Consider the following 14,715-nt stretch of genomic DNA (forward strand, 5'->3'; position numbering starts at 1 on the left):
GCCTGCTCTAACGCTGAGTTCTGCAATTGCCTGCACCGGTCTCTTGCTCTGACTGCACCTCTCTCTCTGCACGTGTTTTACCTGCTTCACCCAGGCCGTCTTATCATTGTCTGTGATTCCAGTCCGCGTTTTGTCAGTCCCCTGTCATTGAATTAGTTTTCCTAATGTTCTTCACCTGGATGTTGTTTGTTACTCCTCCCTCACTCACTTAACCCCTCCTTGATTGTTACCTTCCCCAGTGTATAAATGTCAGTCTTTTCCACCAGCTCAGTCAGAACGTTGATCGTATTCATTGTGCCAATTGTTAGTAAGCCTTTGTCTATCGAGATTCCTGCGACACCCCTTTGCCCGACTTCGAGTTTGCCTGCCCCTTTTGGTTTTGTTTGCTTCTGGTTTGACCTTCGCTTTGCCTTGACTTCTCTTTTGCCTGTCCCTTTGTACCTTCGCCATTCTGATCTCCTGGTTTTTGATTTTTTGCCTGTCTTTTCACTATTCTTTTGGAAACTCGATTCGGCACCGTCCTCTGATTACCTGGCTTCGAACCTTGGACTGATTAAAGACAACGTTTTTTGGATTTTCCTGGTCTGCGTGTGGGTCCTTATGTCGGGAGTCAGGAGCAGCCCCGCGCTGCCTCCGGCCACCTAACAATGCTTTTTTTTTTTCAGGAACCCACCCACCACCAGGAGATCAGGACAAGGCAGGTAAAAGGGAAATTTTATTTAACATTTAATTCATAAAACAGAGCACGCCACAATCTCGCACCAACCCTGCCCTTCCTTCTTCCCCCCGGCTTCCTCTAACACTTCCACTCTGGCCCTCCCCTTCCCTTCCACGGAGCCCCCGACACAGGTAAGAGCAACACCCCTCACACACCACACACTTATGCCGCTGGGGTTCCCCTCACACGTGCCCACACTCAGCAAAAAAAACAGTGTACCCACTCTGGCCCCCCTGCGCCTCAGCCCCGCTGCCGGAGGGGGGAGACCTCACCCTGCCGTCTCACGGGGGGAGCCACTAACACAGGCGGGGTCTCACACACACTCACACCTCTCACTCCCACACGCACACCACAAACAATCATCCAAATCAAAGAAAGGATGTAGTTGGCCCACACCTCACTGCTGGGCCACTCTACATCCAAAAAAAAAAGAAAAAAAGAAAAATAAATCAAACCCCCAAAGGTCTGCTGTCTCCCACTGTCCACGTCAGTCTCTAGGCTGCTGGGTGGCGCCCCGGCCCACTCTGCCGTCCGCTGTAGGTTCTTGAAGTTCCACTGGTTACCACGCAGTCCCTGCTGCGCCCTGTAGCTGGAGAGTGAGTCGGCGCCGGCTCCGGTCCTGGTCCGCGCTTTACAGTCTCGGAGTGGGAGACTCACTGTTCCTCCGCCCTCGTCAGGGCTTGTCCAGAGTCTCCCCTCGCGGCGTTGGTCCTGGCTGACGTAGCGCAGTGTCCTTGCCACAGGACCAGTCCGGCTCTGCACAGCGCCGCTCCTCCCCGGATCCCACCACGTTTTCCGCTTGGTCTGGGCGCAGCTCGCTCCTCGTGGCACCAGTGCAGCGTCCGGGACCGCCAGCCCACCACCAAGGACGGGAGACAGCTCAAAGAGAAATAGAAATAATAACCAAAGAAACGGAAACCCAACCCAACAAAACTAAACTAACTTAAAGAAAAGAAAAAAAGGAAAAATCCTCTTCCGAGGAACCAAACACCCTCCCCGGCGTCTCGTGTTCTCCCTCTCACCTGCCTTCTTATCCCTGCAAGGCTGTTAGGACCAAACACAAAACGGCTGCGCCACGCCCCCAACTCCCGCGACCGGCGAATCGGCTTAGGCCCCGATCTGAATGTGCACCCAGACTCCAATAATCAATCCCCCAGTGAATCCGGCACAGCCGTCAGGCTACCTCCTGACACTTACACAGAACATCACATTTTTCAATGCATTGATCAGGTCAATGGTGTCCCTTGTAAAAGAGGGAAGCGCTGCTGATTTCAGGATATGATCAATAAAATTAGATTTTTCTGTTAATGATCCAATGCCCGCAACAATCGGTCTACCCTTAGGCTGATCCACATTGGGTTTGTGGATTTTAGGTGGGGTATAAAATACAGGAATTGAAGGACAGTCCACTTTCATAAAATCAAATTCATTTTTTGTTATTTGCCCTTCAGCTAGGAATTGTTTCAGTTTGTCGTATATTAGTCTTAAACTGTTGGGTGGGATCCCTGGGAAGTTTTCTATAAATTTGCTGTCTCCCAATTGTCTGCATACATAAGTTTCATAATCAGTGATATTCTGGATTACAATAACATTGCCTTTGTCAGCAGGTTTCAAAATTACTGAAGAATCTGCCTTTAGTTCCCTGAAACTGGATTACCCAGAGGAAACCCACGCGAACATGGGGAGAACATGGAACATGCAAACTCCACACTGAAAGGCCCAGGCCGGATTCAAACCCAGAACCTTCTTCACTGCACCACCGTGCCAATCTTTATTTATTTTAGGGAAAAACTAAGTTAAAATCTCAACTGAATGATTTGGGTTGAATAACATTGTTTTCTTGGGTTATTTTTCTATAGTTAAAAAATTATTTTGATTGTACATGGTCTTTAATGTCAGTGATTAGTGTCCACACATTCAACAGTTAGGACCCCATGAATGTGAGTCAGTGTAATTAAACTGATTTTTTAAAAATGTAACCTCTTTCTAAAGAAACCACTTGCCGTACACTACAGAACATGGAAGGCTTGATCTGATAGCTCTGACTGCTTAAAAATCCTGAGATGTAAATTGTGCCATTCTTAGGTATTTCTGACATAATGCAGCCATAAAAGGGTAAATAAACCATTTTTCTTCCCCTTTGTCACCCATCCAGATAGGCAGTCACCTATTGTGCCATCCGTCAGGATGTGCCTATGTCTCATATAGCCTATGCCTAGGACTGGTGCTCTGCGGAGGAAACTCTGGGAGGGAATGCAAAGTTTGTCCACGTGTGTAGCTTATAATTTTAGAGACATCGGGAAATGGTAGGCTTCATTTAATTGAAATGTTTTTTTTTTTTTTTATTGAATCCTTGAAAATCCTTGATTCCTAAATGAGACCCCTGATTCACAGCAGGAAATTGCTGCTGTCTTTAGAAGCTGAAGTGGGTGGGAGGGGAAAGCCGTGTGACACACTTGCTTGTTGTACAGGTCTTTCAACACCAGTGGACAGAAAAACATACATTATGCGCTCACAGATAGAAAATCTGGGAACTGCTAGTTCGCCGCCCTCCGCTTTGCTTACAGGATGCGTCAACTGATGTTCATTCAAGAGTAATTCCAACTCGAGTCAATCACACCATTCAAGATTAATGTTGAAGGAGCCGTTTTTTCGTGCCATCCAACAGCACATATTGTGGAATGAATCGGTTTCCAGAGCTGAGCCGCAGCGAACAGCAGGGAAACTCATTTTGAGGCTTTGTTCAAATCAAAACGTCAAGCAACGGTTTCCCCCAGATCAATAACCAGCGTCAATCACGTGAAAGCTTTGAACCATCGGTTCAAAGGCCGGACTACTTTGACGTCCAAAGATGATATAAAAGCTGACGTGTCTGTCAATGTCTTGGGCCGGATATCTGAGTACTTCACTGACAATCATTTCAAGAGAGGCAATTCATTATTTATGTTGTTATTTATTTTAGACAGCGAGCGTGGTGTGCCGATCGTGTGAAATACAAACAGGCTGACGCAGAAAGCGGTAACAGCATTTTTATAAGGTTTAGTCTTCCCGTGTTTTATTTTTAATGAGCAATGCACAGCATAGGTAAGTACATACATCATATCATACCTTTAAAATTCGAGGATTACATATAATAAGCACTGATATTTGCTATTAAATAATCATTTTTTCTGTAAACTTGTAGGCCATTCATAGAACTTATAGCCTGTATATTATATTAGTGGGAAACATTATTGTATTAGGCCTATTATAAATCCATATTTTCAGAGTCCTCTTCTTCAGTCAATGAAGAAACCAATAAACTCAATCATATATGATCATTCTGTGAATGCCCGGGTTTGCTGCCATTGATAAAGTAATTCTCCAGACCTGTTGGCCTGTTTATTGATCCCCAGATGATCAAGAAAACTGACCTGCCGGTCTCTATTACCCATTTATAACAATTGGCTTTCCTGGGCTGCCTTATTTCAAACATGGCCATGTGTACCACTGATATATTAAATTGACAAGGGAATGTGTTTATTTTTCATAACATACTATTGGGAAATTAATAGTGACAGACAATTCAGATTCGTATGGCTGAAAACCTGCACGTCTTGCCTGGTTGTAGAAAATACACATTGTCAGTGGATGACAAATAGGCCTATCCCTAACCCTGGCATGCATTTAAAATCAGCTGACAGACAAGAAAAAAATGGCATATATTAAATCCTGTGATCTAAACGGATGAAGTAGTTAGCTGGACCAAGCCTGTGCTGTAATACAAGGACTAAAAGGTTCTTAATCAGCTCGCCGCTTTGTATTAGTCTGGCATGGTAGTAGGCTACACTCATATGCATTTGCGTATCTGTCCAACATAAGTAAAGTACCCATCTGCCCACCAGCACTAGGTAGTTGGCTTTTGACAACCTTGAAAGCCCCACTTCTTAATTGGCTTTTAATTTACTGTGTACTTTATTGATTATATTCATAGTTGTGGTTTGATTCCTTGTTTTATTCTCCTGTCTACTCTACTTTTACTTATCTGTTTCTATTTTTAATGTCACTTTGAGGAACGACTCTCTTCTTGTACTTATTTATTGATTGATTTGTTCATTTGTTTATTTAACAAAGTGATTTGATTAGAGAGTCCAGCAGAGGGCGAGCTGTTCCCACAGAGTGATGTGAAGCAGACACTGCCTTTTAAGTAGCCCAGGAGTTTTGGGGCTGGTGAGGTTTTTTTTTTTTTTTTCTACTCCAGGGCCAACAGGGGATGTACCAGAAAATACTTCCAGGGACCCCTGTAGGTTCCCAGATGGTCCACTGATAGTACTGTGTTTTTGTTTGATAAAGAATAAGAGTTTTTATGGGACTGCCAGGAATTTTTTTGTTTTCTGGATGTTGAATGGGCAGAGATCACAAATGGGTGTACTGATCCTGGGTTACACTGGGATGGGCGGATATACAAGAGCACACTCCATATCCATAAATATTCAATTTATAGGACTTACAGTAATAGGCCCATCTCCATTACTCATTGTATCATTCCCTTTTACCCCAACATGAGGAACTCATTCTGTGTTTGCGGAAACTACTCTAAAAGTGTAACTGTACAAACTACCAATTAAAGTACTTCACATTGAAAGTAGTAGGGAAGGTGATTTTCTGTTATTTCACAGATCGAGTGATCACATAATGTGCTAGTTTCCAAATGGATTCCTAAAATGGGAAAGTATCTATTTTTATAATGAATCTTGGGGGCATTGCCTGCAGGAATAACAATGCATATCAGTAGGCCTACCTAAGTTTTCCAATCGTAATAAAGTCTAAATGCTTAGCCTATTATGTCAATGCTTAGCTTAGCCTATTGTGGCAATAAGCACAGTCAATTTAAGATATGATACAACAAATTGTTGCCCACCCACAAAACCAACATACAACTGTTTACATGTCTAGCTAACTAACTACTGAATTATAATCAAAATTATAATCAAAACAGAGGGTAAACTATAAACATAGTCGAGACTTCGCTGACTACTTGATTTGGTTTGGCGGGGAATATATATTTTCCATATATGCCCAGCTATGAAGTAGCGCCTGCAAAAGTTCAATCACCATTCTAAATTAATGTGCATTGGTCTGACTTGATAAATAAAGTGTAAATTTGTAAGATCAAGCAAGCCAAAAGTTATAATATCATTCTTGCAATCGTGTCAGCTTGATGTCCATGAATAACTGTACAGAGTAGGTACTCTAGTTACTGCTTGACCATGTTTATAGTTTACCCTCTGTTTTGATTATAATTCAGTAGTTAGTTAGCTAAGTAACAGTGGAAACAAACATTCTTTGAAAGCATTTTGACTTAAGACCAAACAGAATTTTTAAATTAGGTTACTCAGTTGAGATACTAGAAAGATGCATTAGTTGCTCAGTGGTATAGGGTATGGGATATTTGCTGTAATACTTAAGCAACATTTCCATGGCAATGGAATCGTAAATTTCAAAACATATTTTCATTACAATTGACGGAGGTAGTAAATTTGTATTAATGTTTCTTCTTTTGTGCATACTGTATGATAAATGAATAAATTGAGCGAAGGTTCAGCACATAGTTGTACATGCATGGCCTTTATGAGAAAAAAAAAGTAGGTACCTATCCAACTAGTAATCGATCAATCCATTACTCATACCCTGTCATGGTCCTGTGTTTCTGTCTGCGTTTTCCCTGTTGGGCCGCCAGATGGCGGCACTTCTGTTTTGTGTCCTGCTCCCCCTGTGTTAATTGTTTGATTGTTTTCAATAGTCCTATTATTGGTTGCTGCTTGTCTCGTTTTCCCTTCCCTCTCTGTGGCCTGATTGTTCATGGTGCCCTCCTGTGTCTCGTCAGTGTCTGTTCTATTTAAGTTTCCCCCTCCCTTGACTCAGGTGCTGGATCCTTGTGGTTCGTTCTGATTGTTTGTTTGTAATCCATGTGTTCGTGCCTATGCCCTGGTGTTCTGGTGTTTTTGGACTTTTTCATTTTATTGTTCCTGTGTTTGTTCCCGAATTCTGTTTGCAAACCGTATGTACCTACCTGTATTTTGTTCCTGACTTGTGTTTTGTTTGACCTTCCCTTGTGCTCTGCCTTCCCGTGTTCTGCCCTGCTTGTGTTTGTGAGTTCCTCTTTACATTACATTACATTACAGGCATTTAGCAGACGCTCTTATCCAGAGCGACTTACACAACTTTTTACATAGCACTTTACATTGTATCCATTTATACAGCTGGATATATACTGAAGCAATGCAGGTTAAGTACCTTGCTCAAGGGTACAACGGCAGTGTCCTTACCCGGGAATTGAACCTGCGACCTTTCGGTTATAAGCGCAGTTCCTTACCCACTGTGCCACACTCCGTCCTCCGTCCTTCTGTTTTATTTAGATTTTTTTTGAGTTTGTGTTTTGGCCTTCGTGCCCTTGTCTGTTCCCTGTTTGTTTGCCCTTTTTGTTAGTAAAATCTTTTAATTTTGCCTTTTTGAGTTTGTCTCTTGTTACTCTGCGCCTGGGTCCCACCCCCCGTACTGTTACATACCCACCCTAGAAAGTAACTGAACTACAACAATGCTACCCTAAAGAGAAATTTAGCTACAAAACTGCAGTTACTCAAAATATGTAGTTCAAACTACTATATAAAATATTATCAAAAAATATCATTGTGTTCCCTAGACATGACATGCATGTGAGCAATGCCTTCTTTTTGGAAATGGGTGAACCACTCTACAGCTCTGTGGGGAGAACCAGTGATGTGTGGTAACTAGCAGTGGACTGTCGGCAACTATAATGGAGCCGAGTGCTTCTCACCAATCAGGATTACAGGGAAAAGAGAGCGATGCCAGTATTTGGCCAAAGGGGTTTGGGAAATCTATATATATATATTAGGGCCAAAATTAGTTGGTAGTTACTGTAGTTAACTACAAATCAAAGAGACAAAAATGTAATAAATTACTACAACCACTACACAAATTTGAATGTAACTGAACTACCAGCAAACTTCTGTAAAATGTATTTAAACTACTATATTAATGACGTGTACTTAAACTGCTCCCTGACACTAAGCTCATTTACCCAATAAAGGTAGACAGAGTCTAAATGACTAAATGTTTTGCCTTCCCCTTAATGGGATTACATACTTTCTAGAATTTTGATAGTATTTCTGGTACAGTGTGTGTTTTTCATTGGTCCTGAAAGTTTTGTGTGTGATGATGAAGGATACTGTACATATTCCCAGAAGTTTTTGATGGCCTGCTGGCATTTACAATGGCTTGTATAGGGGCATTAATAATGAAAACTCAGTTCAGATAACTCCAAAGCAGCTTTTACAGTGACATTATGCCTCAAGAGACATTTCAGCACATTCATTGTATAGTGTTTATTCTCAATTAATTTTTATTTTTTGCTGGTACCTCTTTCTTCTCAGTTCAAAAGCAGTGCAAGCGCTTGCCTGTGTCCTTACATGCCTTACATGTTGCTACCTACAAATTTAAACTGAACTGAAACGCATGTCAAACTATGGAACACAAGAAAGTGTGAGCTACATTACTGAACATTATTAAATTGAGCATACATTTACAGATTACAAATTTACTGATTACAGATTGAGATGCAACAGATAGAGTCAAAAAGGTTAAAGAGGGAACGTGAACTGATAGGCTTACATCCAGTTTGAGGACAACTTCAAATAAATGTAGGTAGTTTTTTTTTTCACCTACAAGTTGGGATAGTGCAAATAGGAACCATTTTTTTGCTGCTTTGAGGTGCTTCTCTCATGTTGACACAGGAAGCCGCGTCACGTCTTTACTTGAATACAGCGGACTCTAGCTTCATGCGTCACATGAAATTGCTCCAACCATAGATGAGAGTAAATATAATTTTTAAAATAACTTTCGGAGACATAACATCGCTGTGCAAGCTGCTTGGTTACAAGCAAACTTGGATAGCAAACTTTTGGATTGCAAACTTTTGACATGAGTGGACATTTGCTTACATGATGGAACCTACAGACAAATGAGAGGAGGAAAAGGTATGACATCATTTCAAAAATGCATTTCAAACAAGAAACAAAGTCAACAACCTAGTGTGACTCACAGACATACATGCATGTGCACACACTCACATGCACATACACAAACACAGGCCTCTGTGCACATTCCCACAGGGTGTTAAGAGCACTGATGTTTTTGCAGCTGGTCCAGCCAAACATTTATCTATGACTTTTAAGGACCAGACTTGCCTGTTTTTTGGTGTACGTAATGACCTACATTGTGTACACAGGAGACTCTTCACCAGTAAGCCCTATTGCAAGCTAAATACAATGGAAGGCCTGACAACATCCATTACTGAAAATAAGCCACTTTTGAGTCTGTTAATGCTCATAATGAAAGTCAAAAACATTTGGCGATAAAACAATTCTTTGGGATAAACACTTTGAGGTTATGCTTCATCTGCACAATGGCACCGAGCTGAGGAAAGGCTCTGAACTGAGACCACAGTCAGTCTTTGGTTTTTATGTTGGAGCTAGAGGCGGAGTGAGTCTGAAGAAACAGAACAACAGTTGATAGCTAATGAGCACTGTGTGTTTGTTCTGCTCTGCATAATGATCCAGGATGGTTTTACAAGATGGTTCCACATGTGTGACAGTACACTTATTCCTCACAGTCTTTAGAACTGATCAGCTCCAGACTGCTCTAATCTACTGCGTACTGATCACATAACCCCCTTAATCTTTTCCCCCTTACTTTCCCCAGGCTTTTCATCCTAAACAAGGAAGGAATTAGCAGGCTGAACCCCTCTATGTCATACTTAAGCTAATTGCACCTGTATGACCAAAATTACCTCACAACAAGCTACACAGGGTTTTGTGGTCTGGTTTCCTAGAATGTGCAAGGAATTCCAAAGAGGCCAATCCAGCTGCGGAACAGAAAACATGTTCGTTTCCAAGCCTGGAGTAAAGTGGAGGTTTCCTAGGAATCTCCCCCTGACTCCTTGCTCTTTGATTCATGTTGTGTTTATGCTGGATAACTAAGCAGCACATGTGTTGTGGGGAAGGTTATGGAATGTCTGCAGTCTCTTTACAGAACAAAAACAGCCTTTGTAGCAGCTGGCTTCACTTAAAGGCCAGGGGTCTTCTCCTATGAAATTACAGCGAAAAGTCCTGAAGTCCTGGTTTTAGAACCAACGGCACAAGGACACGTATAAAACATCTTTTTAGGTGGAATACAGAAGAGATAAAAACCTAGGAACCAGGCACCTCGTGTTTATCCAATAATGATTGTATTCCTAGTCAAATCAAATTGCCTGCGTTAATGGTTTTCTTCATGTGTGTTTGCGCGCGCATTTGTGTAGTCTCCAACATCATCGCTGGGAAGGTGGTAGAGAGGGCAAGGTGCTATAGATCCTTGAGGAAGCATGAAGAGCCATATCGGCTTGAGATCCATAAATGTTAATTATGTCACACATATTACTGACTGCTAGCATACAGAAATGTCTACCATATGCCTGACTGCTGTTTTGATGTCTTTGCCATGTAAACAGTAGGCATCACTTTAAGAAAGGTAAGAAATTAAATTCAATCGTTAAAGGTTCAAGATAAAAACCTAGCGAATGCTCATTTGATAGTAACAGAGACTGTATATTTCTCTTCTACCATCTCTGATAGTAATTTAGCTGGACTAGATAGCTAATGTTACATTACATTACATTTACATTGCAGGCATTTAGCAGATGCTCTTATCCACAACCTTTCACATTGCATCCATTTATACAGCTGGATATATACTGAAGCTGTGCAGGTCAAGTATACCAGTGTCCTACCAGGGAATTGAACCCGTGACCTTGACTCCCATATTAAATGTTCAGGATGTAGCTAAAGTTTGATAAACAGGCAACAAAAAAAAAAAACGTTCCACCCCCTCCCATCTCCCTCTAAAGCCCATACATTTGTTAACTTATATTTAATAATTGAAGCCATTGTGGCATATGTGGCATAAGGTGCTCATATGCTGGTGACTGTTGAGATAACCACAAGTAAAGTATACATACATCTGGTTTACATATCGGAAATATGAAAAAGGATATTGAAAATAAATGGAGGCAATTACGAAGTCGCTTCTTGCTGGAGGATGTGTGGCATTAGGGTCACTGTTTTTATGTGCGCACGGAGCAGAGAATGGTCCTATTTTGACAGGCTCAGAGAAAAAGTGTACGTCACTGTCATTATTTTTTCTGCTGTCCAATCACATGAAGGTACAGGTGGGCCTTGATTTTGCCATTAGGGTTCGTTTCTGGTGAAATTAGTTTGCTAATGTTGTTAATGATGTTGCCGACATCAGCCAAGTGATCGACAAGACTGGAGTGTGGTTGGCTAGCAACGATGCCAGACAAACATTTATGTCCTAATACAAATTTCTCTCCCTCTTCAATGATTAATTTTGGTGCATAAAAATGTTTAAATTGATGTCTTAAAATGATTATTTTTATAATTTTTTGCTATTCTAATATTTTCATGTTTTATGTTGTGTGGGTGGCACGGTGGATGCCTGAAAGCAACAAGATTCTTTGGTTCAAATCCCTGTCGGGGCCATTCTGTGTGTAGTTTGCATGTTCTCCCCGTGTCTGCATCGATTTCCTCTGGGTACTCCACAGTCCATAGCTTCCTTCCATAGTCCAGCAACATGTAGGTTAGATTCACTTGAGCATTTAAGAGAGCTCTAGGTATGAGGGTATGAGTGACTGGTGTGTGTGCCTGCGATAGAATGGTGAACTGTTCAGGGTGTATTCCTGCCGCTCACCTAGTGCATGCTGGGATAGGCTCAGATAGATATATGGATGGATGTTGTCAATGTCTGAAACTGTATGTGCTGCTTTTCTTGACCAGGTCTCTCTTGCAAAAGACTAGCTGACTAATCTGGTAGAATAAAGTTTAAATAAATTAAATCAAGTTTAAATAAATAAAACAATAATATTTGTGTTCTAAAAAAGTGTTTTATTTTGCCTGGGTGAGGCTGTGCTTTGCAATGTAAACCTATGGCAATACTGCTTTTCTGGCTCCAGCTGCAATACCACAGCCAGCCACTGGGTAGGAACGGGCTTCAGGACTCATTTCGAGCACTGGAGGCCCGGGTATCCTGCATTGCCATTTAAGGGACCCTTTTTTGTTCTTGTCTCAACTACTAATAATTTAGTTCATTTTTTGTACAAAAATTTTTTTTTAGTTAAAGAAAAGATATTTTTATCTAAGCTTTCATTGTTCATATCAAATTGCTCCAGATTGATACATTTAATTGTTTGAAATAAAAATAAATTTCCCCTGGGGGACGATGCCCCCAGACCCTCTTACAATGTTCTGGGCTAAGCCCCCAATGTTCTGAAATACTAGCAACCCCCTGGTTTTCATATAACCTAACTGACTCTGAATCCACCGATTCTGTATTGTGAATTGTGCATCGTGATATACGTACAGTATACTGTATATGGCTACTTTCAGTTACATAACATTAATATGTCTTACACATTATGGCTCCCAAAAATTGGAGGCTGTGCAAAAATAGTGAAACCAAAATGTATAAAAATATATGTAATATATAAATTCATAAAAAACCCTTTAATAAAAGCTGCAAATTTACACTTTAAACACATATGAATTGTTTGATCTACAACTGTGGAGTACCGTGGTGCCATATCACACAAAAAAGAATTTGTCCCAAACATTATGACGCTCCCCATACAGTGTGTGTGTGTGTGTGTGTGTGTGTGTGTGTGTGTGTTATATATATATATATATATATATATATATATGTATGGAACTATTTTTGTTATAAATTATAATTTGTGCGCCTCTCCCTTTGTTCATGCCTTTGTTCAGGGGGAAAACAACACCACATGACTGTGATACATAATTGATTGATGACACTCCCCCGACCCGTCCCATTGCTGAGTCCCTGGCGTGTGTAAATTACCCTTTCAAAGAATGTAACAAGAAAGCGCCTGCAACACAGAGTATTCCCAGAGCAGCCTCCGCAAGAACCAATGCTTATTCTTTAAAGCAGAACTCTTAGGATGCTGTTAAAAGTTTCAGACAGCAAGACGCGAGAGCCGATGCACCCGCTCTCCCCGTTTTAATGTATTATGGATCAGAGTGGTGTGCAAAAGCGGATGAGATATCTTTCTGCCTATCGAGATCTGCTGTCCAGAGGCTCCTGAAGCAGGGCTGGGGACAGTCTGATTTTCCTGGAAGTGCTAATTGCTCCCCATGTTGCTGCAGTCTATGTGATGTGTGCATATCCCCTCTGTTTCCACAAAGCCCTCCTTGTCTTGTTACCATGGCTCACTGTCATGTAGGAATGGCAGATTCTAAACCTTCATAACTACATTTTAAGATATTTATATTTTTAGAAACATGTTTTTTTTTTCTTTTACATTTTAATAAAATTCTAAAAACCTGAATTGATGAGAGTCTGCCGGCCACCATTGTCAAGTTAAGTTAAGGTTGGGAGTGTGGTGTTTTCAGGAAGAAATTCTGCGAAGTATCTGTTCAATAAATCTTGTCCAGTTCAATTGGTTTTGGCTTTCTTTCTTTCCTGTTTCTATTCTTGCTGAGAATTTCAAACAAAACTGACAGGATGTACAGGACAAATTTGGCAGCAACCTGCATTCATGGTTGATTAAAACAGCCATGGGACCCAGCTTATAATTGAATGGTGACCTTTTCAGTGCATTAAACCCCACACAACCCCAACCATAAAATGTTTTGAGAGTCTTTCGACAAACGCATTACATAGAGATTTGTTCAGTGTTATCAATTTCCTCCAGATAAATGTCAGTGTGACTACCACAAGAGTGCTTTTGATGTAAACAATGTGCCTCAGTAGTGATAGCTGCCTGATGATAGTTTGCCACTAGAAGCTGGAGTCATTATTGGTTCTCTACTGGAACTTGGACTCTTAGCAATAGATGTTAAACAATAGGTTACATAACCTATGTGTTGCTTTGCAGAGAAAAGCAAATGTGTCTAAGTAAGATCTAAATTTTTTTTGGGAGGATATGACAAAAAACCGTGTCCACAGCTTAATCTCCTGTTTGTATAGCTTGGCCTTGGCGCCTTTGAACACAGCTCGGCATTGACAATAGTAAGCACTGGAAAGTCTTGGCAAAGGAAAAGCCACTGGTCTGCACACCCACACAGAGCCAGCTTTACAGTCCAAAAGAAATTAGGGACTACAGTTACTGGAAAGGACAGTTACCCAGAAGGCCCATCCAGCGAGACACGGAGTGTTGCGCATCACCCTTGGCTTGGTTTGGTTTACCTAATGTAAGATACAAAGCCTTTTGCTCGTTCAAGTAAACCCACAGTGCGAGCCTTTGGCTTTTATATCCATCAGTATCTCTCTTTTTTTGCGGCTAGCAGAGTAGCACATTAGCGCAGTCTCCAGGCCTATAATCCACCCTTTTAAGGCAGGGGTACTCAATTGCTGGTTTTTGTTTTCAACAACCAGTTCAAACCCAATAATCCAGGTGAGGTGAGTTATGTGTGTAACAACTGTTTTAACTGATCAACAAAAGTTACCTGGTTTGACGATCTGTAGTGTAATGTCTTCAGCTGAGTTCTGCGGAGACAAACAAAATTATACGGATCATCCAGCCTGTCAGTACTCATTAGCCTCTTCACACATGGAACACATAACACTGCCATGTTAGCTTTTTTGAAATATTGTGGTTTCTCAGTTACTGACATGTGATGGTGCCAGTAACTTTTGTCTGAGCAAGAAACAGGCAAATAATCTAAAATAGTTATGGCAGTAGGTCAAGGGGATAACCCAGATGTATAGGCTAAGTATAGTCCCAGAGAGGTAAGATTTCTGTATCTAACATGGGTGTGTGATGGTGAGTGTATATTGCGTAGCTATTTAGTATGGTATGCTGTCATTTATTTGATGTGCATGCTCTGATTTGGCTTCTTATTTTTTGTAGCAGTGAGACATTGTTG

This window comes from Anguilla rostrata, chromosome 2 (genome assembly GCF_018555375.3).
Source record: "Anguilla rostrata isolate EN2019 chromosome 2, ASM1855537v3, whole genome shotgun sequence".
Classification (NCBI taxonomy): Eukaryota; Metazoa; Chordata; class Actinopteri; order Anguilliformes; family Anguillidae; genus Anguilla; species Anguilla rostrata.